A 17,979-nucleotide genomic window follows, 5' to 3' on the forward strand; every position below is an offset into this window, starting at 1 on the left:
CATAGCCATTCCAAAATATATTCCAATGAAAACCGATCACAGAGCACATAACTTCATCAAAATATAACCATACTGAGCAACGTCTAACTAAGCTGATTTCAAATATAACCACACTGATTCATTAACTCTTACAGGCCATTTAGATAAAACAAAATTATATAAACCCGACATAGAATAGATGATATTATAACAATGGCGGCGGCGGCGGCGGCGCTCGGTGGCTGCGGCGGCGGCGGCACTCGGAGGCGAAGAGCGAGGGGCGAGTTGCGTTTTTTCTTTTTTGGGAACGGATGAGGGAGTGGGTACGCTGGTGGGTAAAGATGAGCATGCAGCCCGCAGCCCGACGGCACGGCACAAAGTACATTTTTTTTGGCCCAATCCAAGCCCGGCCCGGCACGGCCTCCACCGGGACTGTGCTAGGCATGGCCCAAAGCATAGGCACGGGCATGGCCCGGTATTTATTGAAAGGCCCGGTGGCGGCCCATTAGCTGGTGCGGCCTACTAAACAATTCCCGCTTCCCCAGCAGCCCAGCCCAGCGCGCTAACACCCCTAACCCTAGCCCCAGCCGGCCCCTGCTCGCAAACCCCTCCCCCACGCTCACAGGTGCGCCCGCGCCGCACTCGCAGGCGAAGGCGAGTCACGGTCTGCTCGCCCCCTGCACCGGGGATATTTAACTTTTTACCATTATAACGGATGTCACCTCTTCAGATAGCACTCTTAAAATTGCTCCTACATATTTACCATCGAGAGAGAGAGAGCATTTGATATATTCTTGTCATTTTTGCTGACGTGGCACGCCAACTCGACCTGACAGCATAGACCGGCTACGGGAAATGATAATTTTGCCCCTCATCTATTTCTTCTATCTCTATCCCTTCCTCGCTCGACCTCCGGCCATGGCCGACGATGGGGTCCATGGTGGTGGCTAACAGGACATAGGGGAAGTTGGGGGGCAAGGCAGCCGGGGCCATGGCCATGGCCTGTAGGTCCACGGCCGCGCCCAACGCCAGCGACGAACATGGCCGTAGCCCACAGGGGAAGGCTCGGTCGCAGCGCCGAGGAATGGTGACCAAGCCGATCACCGTCGGCGACCTCATCCACCGCGTTGCCTCCTCCTGCCTCTCCAACCGCCTGCCCTGCAACTACACCCTCTGCGACTCCATCTCTGGGGTGTTCGACGCGCTGATGGCGGAGGTGTTTGAAGCCATCTCCGGGGTGCGCCGCGCCTACACCGCGCTCCAGGGCATGCACTGCCCCTAGGACCCCAACAAGATGCACGCCGCGGCCACAGTCATCGTCGTCAATCTCTGCCACCTCGCATGCCTCCGCGACCGCTTCCACCGCTTCGCCTCCATGGGCCACATCCCACGCCTAAACCCTTCCGCGCCGCCCCTCCGCGAGGCCGTGGCGCTGTACGAGGCGGCGCTCGACGACCTCTAGCGCTAGCTCCAATCCAAGTAGGCCAAGGTGGATGGGCTCAAGGAGAAGCTCGCGGCGGCCACCAGCTACCGTAACGGGTGCCACCACCACCACCCGCTTGAAAGCTCTAGTTTGGTTTTGGTGAATTGATGAAACCCTAAGTGCTAACCTAGTTTATCAAAGTGATCATGAGATAGGTAGCACATTCCAAGTGGTGAAGCAAATGAAGATCATGACATGATGATGGTGATGCCATGGTGATGATCAAGTGCTTGGACTTGAAAAGAAGAAAGAAAAAAACAAAAGGCTCAAGGCAAAGGTATAAGTGGTAGGAGCCAATTTATTTTTGGTGATCGAGACACTTAGTGAGTGTGATCACATTTATGATCGATAACCATACTATTAAGAGGAGTGAAACTTATATCGAAATGTGGTTATCAAAGTGCCACTAGATGCTCTAACTCATTGCATATGCATTTAGGATCTAGTAGAGTGCTAACACCCTTGAAAACATTTTGTAAAAATATGCTAACACATGTGCACAAGGTGATACACTTGGTGGTTGGCACATTTGAGCAAGGGTAAGAAACTTTACCGACAGAGTGTCCGCCCATAGAGTGCGGATAGTCCGATGGTGCCACCGGCGCCCTATACAGAAAAGACTGGGTATCAGGGAGTGGATCGGACGCTGGCCTCAACTGGACCGGTGCATCCGGTCAGTAGAAGTAGTAAAGACGCTGGCGTCGGTCTTCGACCGGACGCTGGCTGGGTGCATCTGGTCCCACTGACGAGGCAGCGCATAGAGGAGACATTGAGTGATCGGACGCTGGGTGAGTCTGGTCGGGCATGACCGGACGCGTCCAATCATGATTTTTCGCAGCTGGAACCTTACTGGAAGTGACCGGACGCTGGGATCCTACGTCCGGTCATGGTACTATGTTGCATCCAGTCATCACTTGACTATTGGGATTGGGTGCTCAGTATTTGAATAGAGGGATGATGTGGCAGCCATCCATTGACCGGATGCTAACAGGGTGCATCCGGTCAATCTTACTGGAGCGTCTGGTCACCTCAAGTTGTGCCCAGTGAAGGGGTACAACGACTCTATTTTGTGGGGGCTTCTATTTAAGCCCTATGGCTGGCTCTAGCTCACTCTCTTGGCCATTTGCATTGACATAGCAACCTTGTGAGCTTAGCCAAAGCCCTCCCACTCATCTCCATCATAGATTCAACATCTTTGTGAGATTGGGAGAAAATCCAAGTGCATTGCTTTAGTGTTTGCATCTAGATGCACTTGGTGTTTGTGTCGCTGCAGGATTCACTTGTTACTCTTGGTGGTTGTTGTCGCCTAGATGGCTTGGAGCAGCGAGGATCATCAAGAGAATGTTAGTGATTGTCTCTGGCTCCGATCGTGGTGATTGTGAGAGGTTCTTGACCTTTCTCCGGCGGAGAGCCAAAAGGTACTCTAGTGAATTGCTCGTGGCTTCTGTGATCCTCATCTTGTGTTGGTTGTGCGGCACCCTATTGAGGGTTTGGCGTGTGATGCCAATTAGCGCGTGAACCTCCAAGTGAGTGAATCGCCACAACGAGGACTAGCTTGCCGGCAAGCAAGTGAACCTCGGTAAAAAATTATTGTGTCATCATTTGATTCTAAGGTGATTGATATTCATTCTTGTGATTGATTGGTTCACTCCTTGACTCGGCGGTATAACCATCTTGCTCACTCTCTTTACATTACCGTAAACTAGTTATCAAGCTCTTTAGTGTAGCTAGTTGTGAGAGCTTGTTAGTTTGGTTAGTGTGGCTCTTTAGTTAGCATTTGAGAGCACACTTAGTATAGTGACATAGCCATTGTGTGGTTAGAAACTATAGAAACCAGAATTGTGGTAGGTGGCTTGCATTTTTAGTAGGCTAGCGCAACACTTGCTTCGCCTCATAATTGTCTAACTGGTTTGCTAAGTGTTGTTGTAGAAATTTTTAATAGGCTATTCACTCTCCTCTAGCCATTAGGACCTTTCAAGTGGTATCAGAGCCGAGGTCACCATGATTTGAGGCTTAACAACCTTCGGTGTAAAAATGGCTCAAATCAACAACACCAAGAAGTCACCCCAATTTGATGGCTCAAATTATCCCTATTGAAAAGCTAAGATGACAACTTATACCAAGTCAATCAATAGAAAGGTTTGGAAGGTGGTAGAGACAAAGATTGAGATTGAAGATGAAGAGGCTCCCACCGTCGCCGAAGAAATGCTACTCTAAAATAATGACATTGCTTTTAGTGCCATCCATGATGCTTTAGATGAGAGAACTTTTGAGCAAATCAAGAACATTGAGAGAGCTCATGAGGCATGGAAGAAATTGGAAGAATCATTTGAGGGCACTCAAGCCGTGAAGGGTGCAAAGGCATACATTCTCAAAGAGAAGTTTGCAAGCTTCAAGATGAAGGAGGATGAGAGTGTGCCAGAGATGTTCCATAGGCTTCAAGTGCTTGTCAATGATCTCAAAGCACTTGGAGAAGAGGTGAAGGACAAGGACTTCTACCACAAGTTCTTGAGATGTTTGCCTTCAAGATTTGGCACATTGGTCACTATTCTAGTGAGGAGTGGTTTGGACACCATGACACCATACCAAATGTTGGGAGATATAATGACCGATGATACATATAGAGATGATGATGAGAAGGAAGAAAGGAAGGAGAAGAAAGATGAGAAGAAGGATGAAAAGAAGGATGAAAAGAAGAAGAGCGTGGCATTCAAGGTCACATCATCCAAGGGCAAGGCAAAGCAAGATACATCAAGTGAAGATGATGGCTCATGGGATGATGATGATGATGATGAGAAGATGGCTCTCTTTGTCAAGAGATTTGGCAAGTTCATGTTGATGAAAGGCTACCATGCTAGAAGGAAGAAAGCTTTATTCAAGAACAAGAAAGAGTCAAGAAGGTGCTTCAATTGTGGAAGCAAAGATCATCTAGTTGCTTAATGTCCATACAATAGTGACAAAGATGATGACAAGAAGAACAAGAAGAAGGACAAGAAGGAAAAGAAAGAGAAGAAGGACAAGATGACCTTCAAGAAGAAGAAGGGTGGTTCATATGTGGTCACTTGGGATAGTGATGATGATGATGATAGTGATGATGACAAGACCACCAAGAGGAAGGCACTTGCAAGCATTGCTATCAATGAGAAGTCTTCTCTGTTCGACACTCCATCATGCTTCATGGCTAAAGCCACTAAGGTACAAACTTGTGATGATGGAAGTGATGAGGAACATGATAATGATAATGAAAATGAAAGTGATAGTGATGATGATGAACCAACTAAGGATGAACTATTTGACATGCTAGAAGATGCTAAAGAATACTTTGACATTAAGAGAAGGGAATGCAAAAGCTTGCGTAAGGAACTAAAAGCCCTTAAGCAAGCCTTTGATGAGCTCAATGTATCTCATGAGAGGCTAGAGAAAGCCCATGAGAAGCTTGGCAAGGCTCACAAAAAGCTTGAAAAGGTTCATTCCTCTTTGCTTGATGAGCAAAATAAAAAGAAGCATGTTGAGACTAGTAATGTAGGCTTAACTTGTGATATAATTGATGAATCATTATCTATGCCTATCATTGTTCCTCCCGCTAACCCTTCTTGTAGTACTTCTACTTCCACCTCATCTAGTAGTGATGGTTTCACTTGTGATGCCTCACTAATGGTTGAGAATGAGAACCTCAAGAAGGAGGTCAATAAGCTCACTCACACCTTGGCTAAGGCCTATGGTGGTGAGGACCGCTTGCTTATGTGCTTGGGTAGCCAAAGAGCTTCTCTCTACAAAGAGAGATTGGGCTATACCCCCAAGAAACGTAAGGCGGCCTTTGCTCCTCACAAGACTAGTTTTGTGAAGAACAATGGTCGGTTTTACACTAGTTGCAAGCAAGTTGGTCATAAAGAGCATGAGTGCAAGAACAAAGCAAAAATGCTAATGTATCCTCAATTAAGATTAATTCTTTCTATATGCTTACCAAGGGTGCAAATGGTGTAAAGGCTAAGTTTATTGGTAAACCATGGATAGGCTCAAAGAAGAAAGCCATTTGGGTGCCAAAGAGCTTGGTCATTAACCTTCAAGGACCCAAGCAAGTTTGGGTATCTAAAAAGAACTGATCTTCTTTTATAGGTTAATTACAAAGCTAGAGGTAGGTATTGGGTTCTTGATAGTGGGTGCACTCAACACATGACCGGTGATGCAAGAATGTTCAACTCAATCAACACCAATGGCAATGATGGTTATGATAGTATCACATTTGGTGACAATGGCAAAGGCAAGGTCAAAGGGCTTGGTAAGATTGCAATATCCAATGACATGAGCATATCCAATGTGTTGCTAGTAGAGAGCTCTAACTTCAATTTGTTATCCGTGGCTCAATTGTGTGATCTTGGATTCAAATGCATATTTGGGGTAGATGATGTAGAGATCATAAGTGTAGATGGCTCTAACTTGATCTTCAAAGGCTTTAGATATGAGAATCTATACTTGGTTGATTTCAATGCTAGTGAAGCTAAATTATCTATATGTTTGTTCACTAAGTCTAGCATGGGTTGGTTATGGCATAGAAGGGTTGGTCATGTTGGAATGAAACAATTGAATAGATTGGTTAAGCATGACTTGGTTAGAGGCTTGAAAGATGTTGTGTTTGAGAAGGATAAGCTTTGTAGCTCTTATCAAGCCGACAAACAAGTTGGAAACACCCATCCTAAGAAAAGCATGATGAGCACTAGTAGATCATTTGAGTTGTTGCACATAGATTTGTTTGGGCTAACTCAATACACTAGCATTGGTGGTAACAAATATGGCTTTGTGATAGTGGATGATTATTCTAGATACACATGGGTATTTTTTCTAGTGGACAAAAGTGATGTGTTTGCAACATTCAAATTATTTGTCAAAGGCACTCACAATGAGTTTAAAACAACCATCAAGAGAGTTAGAAGTGACAATGGTAGTGAGTTCAAGAATACTAGAATTGATGAGTTGTGTGATGAATTTAGAATTAGACATCAATTCTCGACCAAGTACACTCCATAATCAAATGACCTCGTTGAGAGAAAAAATAGAACACTGATATGGCAAGGTCTATGCTTAGTGAGTACAATGTGAGTCAATCTTTTTGGGCCGAAGCTATCAACACGGCTTGCTATTGTAGCAACCGCCTCTATTGTCACTCATTAAAAGAGAAGACACCATATGAGCTCTTGAATGGTAGAAAGCCCAACATTGCTTATTTTTGGGTCTTTAGTTGTAAATGCTATATCTTAAAGAAAGGCACTAGATTGGGCAAGTTTGACAAGAAATGTGATGAAGGATTCCTACTTGGTTATTCCACTACAAGCAAAGCATATAGAGTTTGGAATTTGGATAGTGGTACTCTTGAGGAAGTTCATGATGTTGAATTTGATGAAACCAAGAGTTCACAAGAAGAGAATGATAACTTGGAAGATGTTAGAGGCATTCAACTTTCAAATGCCATGAAGAACATGGATGTTGGTGAATTAAGACCTAGGCAAGTGAATGATGATGAAGATGATCAAGTGCAAGTGCTCTCTAACTCATATGTGCAAGATGATACAAATCAAGCTAGTACAAGTGGCTCTCATGACAATGAACAAGATCAAGTGGCTAGTACATCATCTCAACCCAATGATCAAGTAAATACATGCAATCAAGTTTCAATGCTCCAACCAACAAATATTGCAAGAGATCATCCATTGAACACTATAATTGGTGATATTTCTAGAGGTGTACAAACAAGATCAAGATTGGCTTTATTTTGTGAGCATTTCTCATTTGTGTCATCCATTGAACCAAAGAAGATAGATGAAGCATTGAAGGATGTTGATTGGGTGAATGCTATGCATGAAGAATTAAATAACTTCACAAGAAATCAAGTATGAGAATTAGTAGAGAGACCAAAGGGACACAATATGATTGAAACCAAATGGGTCTTTAGAAATAAGCAAGATCAAGATGGGATAGTAGTAAGGAACAAAGCAAGATTGGTAGCACAAGGATATACACAAGTTGAAAGTCTTGACTTTGGAGAAACATATGCTCCGGTTGCTAGTTCGGAAGCAATTAGAATCTTGCTAGCCTATGCTTGTGCCCACAACATCAAACTCTATCAAATGGATGTTAAGAGTGCATTTCTCAATGGTTACATCAATGAAGAAGTATATGTTGAGCAACCTCCTGGTTTTGAAGATGACAAGAAGCCCGACCATGTGTATAAGTTGAAGAAGACATTGTATGGCTTAAAGCAAACACCTAGTGATGTAGACTAGGCCCGATCTTCCAAAAGGTATAATAGTGTCGATTGGTGGAGACTCGACGTTCACAATCTAGGCTTCAAACCAAGACTAATTTGGACCCCTGCAACCGTTACACCACTGCTCCATTGGTTATCAACCACGCGAACACGATTCACCTCACCAAGAAGGCTTTCCTGTAAGCAAATCGAGAACACAAGCAAGAATGGGATGAACGCAATCTAAAATTGCAAATAAGTATGAGGCTTATGATAATAAGAAGGAGTTCAAGTCTTTATTCGAAAGGACTAATCGCCATAGGTGAACAAGATCAAGAACTAGGGCCCTGGTTCACAGCAAGCAGCCTTGGCGGCACAGTTGCAGCAAAATAATGTCTGTTTCATGAGAAAATCAAGAACTAAACAAAATCCAAACCCTAAGGAGAGTGACGGCTGCTATTTATAGAGTTTTGGGCGTCACCTCCCCTGGACGCACCCCCTAATGGGCCCAAACATGATACACGGTCCAACGGACCAAAAGATGGTGTCGCAGCACCCTGGTAGATTCTGGACGCTGACTTGTTTCGATGATTTCTATTGATTCTGAAGGTCTTTTGATGTGAGATCACTTGGATTGACTTCCTTATCAAATTATCTTTCTAACTATATGTGGATCATCGAAAACGGAGTCCAGATGCGTCCTGGGTGACCAATTTAAGATAGACTGGTCCTAGAACCTGAGATGGGCTCCAACTTCAGTTGGACTGGGCCTCCACCATGAAAAAGATGAATTGGATGCCCATGCTGGAACTCCTCCTCTCCTTGTCTTGTATGTGATGAAGAAGTGATGTCCTCATCATCCTCCCTTTCTTGAATTGAAGTTGTCCTCGACTGAAGTAGATCGTCTCCTCCATTGGATGACAGCAACGATGGCTCCGGAAGAAGACATTCATCTTGGTACCCAATCCTTCGCAAAGGCGGCTGCCATGGTGGTTTCCCGGTTGGGAATTCATCCTCCTCCTACAAAAGGTTAGTACCAACAAGAGGCATAGCACTAGAAGCAGGACTAGGTTGACATATAGATGATGTACAAGTTAAAGCATAACAAGGTTCATCATGATCAGCAAGAATAGATTTAAGAGCAAATAAAACTTCTTTCATGTTACTTGATGGTTCAATTGTTGGTTTGCTAAAGTCTTTATCATGGTCTTTCTTTTTGTTTTCAGCAAGTTCCTTTTCATATTGCATTGTTTCAGCAGGAGTTAAAGGAAGTAAAGCAATGGTCTTTCCCTTAAATATAAAAGTATATCTATATTGCCTACCATGATGTAGAACATTATTATCATATTGCCAAGGGTGGCCTAACAAAAGTGAACAAGCTTGCATAGGCACGACATCAAAATCAGTATAATCATGGTATGATCTGATAGAAAAATGCACACGAGCAGATTGTGTTACCTTTGCCTTACCACTATTGTTGAACCACTGAACATAGTATGAATGTGGAAGAGCACATGTAGATAAACCAAGGGTCTTGACAAGCTCAAAACTTACCAAGTTATTGCTGCTCCCTCCATCAATGATAGCACGAACACGGAAATTATTGACAATGAGGAACATTTGAAACAAATTGTGGTGTTGTAGCTTGTCTACTGGCTCAACTTGTGTACTTAAAACACGTTGAACAAGGATTGATTGGTAGTTTGTAGTGCATGTCACACTATTAATTACCTCATCAGGATCTTCAGCACTATCTGCAAATTTATCTGCATAAAGATCAATTGCAAGTGCAAATTCATTCTCTTCATCACTAGCACTAGCATACCCACCATCATCAGTAGCAATATATGCGCGTTTGCTAGGGCATTCTTTAGCAATATGTCCTATGCCCTTGTAGTAGTGGCAAACAATTTTAGAAGAGCTGCTAGAGAAAGGTGTAGCAGATCCACTAGAAGGTGTGATAGAAGAATTCTTCTTTATAGGCGTTGGTGGTGTCTGCACATCAGAAAATTTACTCACCTCGGTTGGACTTGAAGGAGTGGACGGATTCATGGAACGCCTAGGTTGTCGTCCCTGTACTTCCCTTTTAGCTTTAAGAGCATAATGATATAACTGGGAAAATCTAGTCCATTCTTTATAGTCAAGAACATCCTGTATTTCACGATGCAAACCTCCAAAAAATCTAGAACACTTATCCATTTAATCATCTTGTATATTACTACTTGTAAGACCAATTAAAAGCTCCTGATAATATTCCTCAACAGTCTTACTACCTTGATTTAAACATTGCAGTTTTAATCGCAGATCACGCTGATAGTATAGAGGAACAAATCTTGATTTCATTCGTCGTTTAAGTACAGTCAAGGTTTGAGGTATTTGAGCATTAGCATTAGCATTAACATTATTGCAAATATCATTCCACCAGAAAAGAGCAAAATTAGTAAACTCACTAGTAGCAAGTCTAACTCTATATTCTTCAGGGACTTAATGGGAGCTAAATTTTTGATCTACAGCCATCTTCCAATCTAAATATGTTTCAGGATTAGCAGAACCAGAAAAAGGAGATATCTTAAACTTGGTTTTAGTGAAAGGATCATTATTACCTTGGTTATTACCTCCCATACTGCGTCGATTAAAGTTTAACCGATTACAGTTACGTGCATCCTCAACACATCGTTGAGCTTCGGCTTCAGCCTCCACGTCGCCATCATCCTCCTTAGAGAGATCATCATCTTCTTCTTCATGATGTGGTTCAGGATGTCATTGTTCAACATCTTCAATCCTCTTGGCCAAGTTGGTGATTTGTTGAAGGATCTCATTGAACTTGTCATCAAGAACGGCGCGAAGCTCATTCTTAGAAACATAGTCATTGAAATCTGTAGGTGTGTCCCCATTTCCTTTGCCGCTGCCTTTCGCTTTTCCTGATATGGTTAGTAGAAAGAAGAAGACAACACAAATAGTATTATCCCTACCAACTACTTAGGTTGTGGACAAGGAAAAATAAGGCACTTAACTCTCAAGCGTCTTACCATGGTCTTACAAGTGTTCCTACCAAAGCAACAGGCGGTGTAATCGGTCGTTGACTGTGATACCATTGTAGCTTGAGTGTAACAGTTGCAAGGCAAACCTATACTTGGTTAGAAGAAAGTGGAGCTTGGACAGGCACAATATAGTAGCAAGGAATAGCAAAATTCACAACTGAATAGCAAAGCTGAATAAGTATCCCAAGTACTTGTCTTAGTTGCTGGCCTACTCATGTTCCAAGTACCAGATGTATGAGGTGATGTGAACAGCAGGAATAAGATTAGGAACAAGGCAGCAATCAGCACACGCAAACACAACTCAAATGGCGCTCTCTATGTGCTCCTCTAGATATTGTTCCACTTTTGCCTCTCTTTTTTCTCTATTTTTGGGCAGTCGTTGTTTTTGGGATTCTTTGACTTTTTCATTTTATTTTTTTGATATTTTTTCTTCACTTAGGAGCACAAAAGAAGCAACCACAGAAAATATGAGCTTAAACAAGTGAAAGGCGTGGCCTATGGAATTTTCAGAAGACGTGCTCAAAATTGACAAAAACTTGTGACCACGAAAAGAGGATTTTGTGACCAGTTTTTTATCAAAATAAAAATCTTCGACCCCGATAACACCGGGCATGGACGGATCTGAAATTTTTTTCTAATCAATTTTGATATATGAAACATCAAAATCCGAGTTTGTATGCGAAAACTAGACCAGTTTTACGAACTGACTCCGAATTAGAGGACAAAACGGGAACAATGCGCGCAAAATTAGTCACGGCAGCAAGGATTTGATGGAAACAGTAAAGACAAGTATAACAAATTAGTTGGCATGGACTAGGGTTTGATGGATATAAAGGAAACACAGCAAGACTTGAAGGTGTTCATGGATTATGATGAAAAACAAAGGAAAAACATAAACTAGACTCAAAAATGATCTAAAACTAGCAACCAAAGCTTGGCCTAGGGCACAAACTCAACCACATGACAAAATTGCACGGCACAACGAGGCTATAGGACAGGGAATATGTGATGATATATATTTTTTGGCTTTTTGTGGACTATAGGTAATGCAAAAACAGTAACAATCTAAAGGGAAAACAAAGTTATATCTAACGAGCAACAAGATCTCTGATACCACTTGATGTAGACTAGGCCCGATCTTCCGAAAGGTATGATAGCGTCAATTGGTGGAGACTTGATGTTCACGGTCTAGGCTTCAAACCAAGACTGATTCGGACCCCCGCAACCGTTACACCACTGCTCCATTGGTTATCAACCATGCAAATGCGATTGACCTCACCGAGAAGGCTTTCCTGCAAGCGAATCGAGAACACAAGCAAGAACAGGATGAACGCAATCTAGAATTGCAAATAAATATGAGGCTTATGATAACAAGAAGGAGTTCAAGTCTTTATTCAAAAGGACTAATCGCCACAGGCGAATAAGATCAAGAACTGGGGCCCTGGTTCACAACAAGCAGCCTTGGCAGCGCAGTTGCAGCAAAACGATGTCTATTTCACGAGGAAATCAAGAACTAAACAAAACCTAAACCCTAAGGAGAGCGATGGCTGCTATTTATAGAGTCTTGGGTGTCACCCCCTGGATGTGCCCCCTAATGGGCCCAAACACGATACACGGTCCAACAGACCAAAAGATGGTGTCACAGCACCCTGGCAGATTCTAAACGTTGACTTGTTTCAACAATTCTGTTGATTCTAAAGGTCTTTTGACGTTAGACCACTTCGATTGGCTTTCTTATCAAATTAGCTTTCCAACCATATGTGTATCATCGAAAATGGAGTCCGGATGCGTCCTAAGTGACCAGTTTAAGGCAGACTAGTCCTAGAACATGAGATAGGCTCCAACTTCAGTTGGACTGGGCCTCCACCATGAAAAAGATGAATTGGATGCTCATGCTGGACCTCCTCCTCTCTTTGGCTTGTATGTGATGAAGAAGTGATGTCCTCATCACCTAAAGCATGGTATGAGAGATTGAGGGACTTCCTACCCTCTAAAGGATTCATTATGGGCAAGGTTGACACTACTCTCTTCATTAAGAAGATTGGAAAAGATTTATTTATGTTGTAAATCTATGTTGGTGACATCATATTTGGATCAACCAATCAAGACTGTTGTGAAGAGTTTGGAAAGATAATGGCTAATGAGTTTAAGATGTCCATGATTGGAGAGTTAAGTTACTTCCTTAGTCTTCAAATCAAGCAATTGAAGAATGGTACTTTTATGAGTTAAGGCAAGTATATCAAGGACATGATCAAGAAGTTTGGCATGAGTGATAGTAAAGCCATTAGTACACCAATGGAAACAAATGGCAACTTGGATAGTGATGCAAGTGGAAATATGGTGGATAAAAAATTATATCGGTCTATGATTGGAAGCCTACTCTATATGACTGCATCAAGGCCGGATGTCATATTTAGTGTATGCATGTGTGCAAGATTTCAAGCCTCACCAAGAGAAAGTCATTTGAAGGCTACAAAGAGAATATTGAGGTACTTGAAGCATACACAAAATGTTGGTTTGTGGTATTCTAAAGAAACAAAATTTGAGCTAGTTAGTTACTCCGACTCAGATTATGCGGGATGCAAGGTTGAAAGAAAGAACACCTCGGGCACATGTCAATTATTGAGAAGATCACTCATTTTATGGTCATCAAAAAAATAAAATAGTGTTGCATTATCAACCGCTGAAGCCGAATACATATCCACCGGTAGTTGTTGTGCACAAATACTTTAAATGAAGGCCACCTTGAATGCCTTTGGAATCAAGTTCAAGAAAGTGTCATTATTATGTGACAATGAGAGTGCAATCAAGTTAACCAACAATCTGGTTCAACATGAAAGAACAAAGCACATTAATGTCTGCCACCATTTCATAAGAGATCACCAACAAAATGGAACATTTGCATTGAGAGTGTAGGCACCGATGATCAACTTGCCGATATATTCACCAATCCATTAGATGAGAAAAGGTTTTGCAAGCTAAGGAATGAGTTGAACATATTGGATTTCTCAAATATGTGTTGATGCACCCCCCCACTTATATGACATGCCTCTCCAAGGTAAAAGTTGATTGGCATGGCATACATCCTTGCTAATGACATGTTTAGTGCATGTAGTAATCTTTCACATTTAATAGGTTCATTCAAGAAAATCAAATGATTTTGATGATTGTATGGTACCACTATTGCTTCTATGCTTAAATTGGTTTAGTGGTAGCATATGACATGTTTATGGGCTTGTAAACCTAGTGTTTGATCTAGAAAATAAGCTCTAAGTGTTTAACTCAACATGGTACAAGATAACCCTTATTTGGAGGTGTGAAGAAGCTTGTCCTTGGATCAAACCAAGTTAAATATCTTTGGCAAATGATCTAGATTGGACCAAATTTGAGAAAATGATCCTCACCCCATTGATTGACATTGATAAATCTCAACCTATCCACATTTTAAACCTTTGTGGTCATTGATGACAAAGGGGGAGAAAAATAAAGATATTAGTTATATTAATACGATAGGGAGAAAAACAAAGATATTAGTGTACTAAGATAGTGAAAAGACAACAAAGGGGGAGAATTTGACATTAGGGGAGAGATATGACAAATGAAAGGGATCATTTAAAATTTTGAGCACACAAGTAGGGAGAGCAAGCTCATGAACTTGTATGGTGCATCTGAATGTGCATTTCACATGGTTGCTTACATGACACAAATTTTTAAATTTCAATATCTATACTTGTGTGGTTTATGCTAGTTGAATGATGAAATGAAAATCTAGCAAGCATATGTTATCTAGTGATTTCATTTCCAAGTGGTATTGAGCTAACCATGGTGCTAAGGATGGTATAATAGTGCACTCCAATTGGTATCATGCTTTAAAGATCCATCTTTTATACCTTAGCATCATTTGGTAGACATTGTCTCCCATATTTCCTATCTAAGCATATGTGCAAGCTTCAATCCAAACTCTTAGCACATATGTAGGAGGAGCAATTGCTACCATATGGAGTTCATGAAACTTGTCTATATCCTTTTACACATAGCAAATATGCTTGGATAAGCAACATGGATTTAATTGAATTTCAATTCATATCTTTATGAAAGGGTTGTCATCAATTACTAAAAAGGGGGAGATTAAAAGCTCTAGTTTGGTTTTGGTGAATTGATAAAACCCTAAGTGCTAACCTAGTTTATCAAAGTGATCATGAGATAGGTAGCACATTCCAAATGATGAAGCAAATGAAGATCATGACATGATGATGGCGATGCCATGGTGATGATCAAGTGCTTGGAATTGAAAAGAAGAAAGAGAAAAACAAAAGGCTCAAGGCAAAGGTATAAATGGTAGGAGCCAATTTGTTTTTGGTGATCAAGACACTTAGTGAGTGTGATCACATTTAGGATCAATAACCGTACTATTAAGAGGAGTGAAACTCGTATCGAAATGCGGTTATCAAAGTGCCACTAGATGCTTTAACTCATTGCATATGTATTTAGGATCTAGTGGAATGCTAACACCCTTAAAAACATTTGTGAAAATATGCTAACACATATGCACAAGGTGATACACTTTGTGGTTGGCACATTTGAGCAAGGGTAAGAAACTTCACCGACGAAGTGTCCGCCCATAGAGTGCGGATAGTCCGACAGTGCCACTGACTCCCTATACAGAAAAGACTGGGTCTCACAGAGTGGACCGAGCGCTGGCCTCAACTAGACTAGTGCGTTCGGTCAGTAGAAGCAGTAAAGATGCTGGCATCGGTCTTCGACCGAATGTTGGGTCATTTCATGATCGGACGCTGGTTGGGTGCGTCTGGTCCCAATGACAAGGTAGCGCACAGAGGAGACGTTGAGTGACCGGACGCTGGGTGAGTCTGGTCGGGCATGATCAGATGTGTCCGGTCTTGATTTTTCGCAGCTGGAACCTTACTGGAAGTGACTGGACGCTGGGATCCTACATCCAATCGTGGCACTGTGCTGCGTCTGGTCATCACTTGACCGTTGGGATCGAGCACTTAGTATTTGAAGAGAGGGATGACGTGGCAGCCATCCGTTGACCGAACGCTGGCAGGGGGCGTCCGATCGATCTTACTGGAGCGTCCGATCACCTCGAGTTGTGCCTAGTGAAGGGGTATAATGGCTCTATTTTGTGGGAGCTTCTATTTAAGCCCCATGGCTGGCTCTAGCTCACTCTCTTGGCCATTTGCATTGACATAGCAACCTTGTGAGCTTAGCCAAAGCCCTTCCACTCATCTTCATCATAGATTCAACATCTTTGTGAGATTGGGAGAGAATCCAAGTGCATTGCTTGAGTGTTTGCATCTAGAGGCACTTGGTGTTTGTGTTTTGCTGCGGGATTCGTTTATTACTCTTAGTGGTTGCTGCCACCTAGATGGCTTGGAGCAGCGAGGATCATCGAGTAGAGGTTGGTGATTGTCTCTGGCTCCGATCGTGGTGATTGTGAGGGGTTTTTGACCTTTCCCCGGCGAAGGGCCAAAAGGTACTCTTGTGAATTGCTCATGGCTTGTGTGATCCTCATCTTGTGTTGGTTGTGCGGCACCCTATTTAGGGTTTGGCGTGTGATGCCAATTAGCGCGTGAAACCTCCAAGTGAGTGAATCACCACAACGAGGACTAGCTTACCGGCAAGCAAGTGAACCTCAGTAAAAAATCATTGTGTCATCATTTGATTCTAAGGTCATTGGTATTCATTCTTGTGATTAATTGGTTCACTCCTCAACTTGGCGGTATAACTATCTTGCTCACTCTCTTTACATTACCACAAACTAGTTATCAAGCTCTTTAGTGTAGCTAGTTGTGAGAGCTTGTTTGTTTGGTTAGTGTGACTCTTTAGTTAGCCTTTGAGAGCATGCTAACTTAGTATAGTGATATATCCATTGTGTGGTTAGAAACTATAGAAACTAGAATTGTGATAGGTGACTTGTATTTTTACTAGGCTAGCGCAACACTTGCTTCACCTCATAATTGTCTAACCGGTTTACTAAGTGTTGTTATATAAATTTTTAATAGGCCATTCACCCCTCTCTAGCCATTAGAACCTTTCATCGCTCTCTAAGCAGAACGGCCCTGGTGGCACCGATGATGGAGTTGTTCACCTCCTGTGCCGAGTAGGCCCGCGCGGTGACATGGGCGTTTGCGGGGCACCTCGCGCATCTGATGCGTGCCATGGGGCTGGAGCTCACCAAGATCCTAGTGTCCTCCCCACAGCTGGCCAAGCATGCGCTAGCACACATCATGCACGCCCTCCTCTGTGGCTTCGAGCATGAGTCCTTCTACCTAGACGGCTCCCTCTTATCGCTGCTGGATCCCGCCGTGTTCCGGTGGGAGGTCGAGCGAGGAAGGGATAGAGATAGAAGAAATAGATGAGGGGCAAAATGTCATTTCCCATGGCCAGTCTATGCTGTCAGGTCAAGTTGGCGTGCCACGTCAACGAAAATGGCAATAATGTATCAAATGCTGTCTCTCGATGGTAAATATGTAGGAGCAATTTTAAGAGTGCTATGTGAAGAGGTGACATCCGTTATCTCTACAACTAAAATATTCATAACTATTCCATCCACAGGTGCGACACCAAAGCCGCTCCATGTGATCAAATTAGGAAGGCAACACACACTTGCTCCATGCGATCAAATCAGGAAGGCAATGCCACTCGATCCATGCGATCAGCTCAATCCCCATAACAGCCATAGCAAATCAGGAAAGCAAAAATCAATTCCCTGCGATAGACATTTTTTTGGTGCCACAATCATCGCTTTGGGTCGTCGGTCTGCCCCTATGATCCTCGCCTGCTTTCACTGTGCTTCCCCCCGTGATATAAAAGGAAACCACCATCCGCGTCGCTCCCCTACGATTCGTCCACCACCATCCGCGTCGCTCCCCGTGATTCATATACTGATCTTTGTAGTGGCAATAGCTCACCTGCGATCTTTATTTTGAACTATGTATTTGAATGATGTCAATTTTTTGTTTCAGTATCCTTGTTATGTAAAATTGATGCTCATTTTTAAGCTATTGGCTCAAAACAACATTTTGCTAAGATAAAGTAGATTTTAGTGTCTGGTGACAAAACGTAAATTTCTTGATGCTCTTCATGTTGAAATTTCTTCAGCTCAAAATATAAAATTGATGCTTATCTCATTATGGTTTTCATGTAACAGTGATGATTGGCTAAATACAATGTTTCTAAAATTATATCATTTTTCTGAACAATGAATTATCACA

General features: G+C 42.6%; 1 pseudogene; it reads left to right on the forward strand.

Moving 5' to 3' along the window:
• The first annotated feature begins 970 nt into the window (after positions 1-970).
• On the forward strand, positions 971-17,124 carry LOC136465430 (protein GRAVITROPIC IN THE LIGHT 1-like; annotated as a pseudogene).
• Positions 17,125-17,979: the final 855 nt, after the last annotated feature.

This window comes from Miscanthus floridulus, chromosome 7, assembly GCF_019320115.1.
Source record: "Miscanthus floridulus cultivar M001 chromosome 7, ASM1932011v1, whole genome shotgun sequence".
In the NCBI taxonomy this organism is placed as follows: Eukaryota; Viridiplantae; Streptophyta; class Magnoliopsida; order Poales; family Poaceae; genus Miscanthus; species Miscanthus floridulus.